The sequence below is a fragment of the Penaeus monodon genome, chromosome 32 (genome assembly GCF_015228065.2).
Source record: "Penaeus monodon isolate SGIC_2016 chromosome 32, NSTDA_Pmon_1, whole genome shotgun sequence".
Lineage (NCBI taxonomy): Eukaryota > Metazoa > Arthropoda > Malacostraca > Decapoda > Penaeidae > Penaeus > Penaeus monodon.
Window position 1 is genome coordinate 7,689,048 of NC_051417.1, and position 911 is coordinate 7,689,958.

The window sequence follows — 911 nt, forward strand, 5'->3', positions numbered from 1 at the left end:
AAACAGAAGATTCAATATATGCAAAGCCCGTCATTAGGGTCAAAATACATAAAGATTACCGACCGTCAACAAAACCGCGCTCTATTTTCTCGAAACTTTACACCCTCTGGGTAAATGATATGTAACTTTTCTGCGATCTCGGTCAAATAACGACCTAGAGAAAAAACTGAGTCAAATGAATACGTAATTACCTAATATTCATGCTTTCTGTCAAATAAGATGGTAAGGCTGAGTGTGAGGTGAGTTGCTGTTATATTAGTAGTATTCTGACAGCTTTAGGATTTCTGATATTCATCAACTGTGAAGAAATACTATGTGAAGCTGTGAAGAAATACTATGGCCGTTACTATGACTGTTAGTTTCGAATCTGTTCTGACGTTTGGAAAGGTTTTCTAACGTTATGTAGTACATGGAAGAATATGCTAACGATTGTTTAAACACCATATAAACAATCAATTGATTTTTTGACAGTCGAGGTAAATCTTGAATTATTATCAACATTTTTTTCAGAAACATTTTACTTCAATACTACAGACGTAAAAAAACTCGATGTTTCGAATAAGTTGGAAGGACAGAGACAACTGCAGTTTCTATATAGTTTGCCTGGTTTATCCTTAGTATTATTGATACCTTTCATATAACTAGAGTCGTGAGGGCTATTGCGATAAAGACTTGGGCATTCCAAAGGAAAAAAAACAGTCGATTACTGTAGAAGTAAGAAAGGATATAAAACTTGCTCAGATATGAAATATTGTCGATTACTATGGACGGAAAGTATAGAAAACTGAAATATCGCAACGCTGGGAAAACCATTATTGATGACATCGTAGTAACAACATCGATGGCATTCCTTGCCATACTCCAGGTGGTTAAAGTCTGTAGGCATCTCTTTACTAGCAGATCTTTGGCAA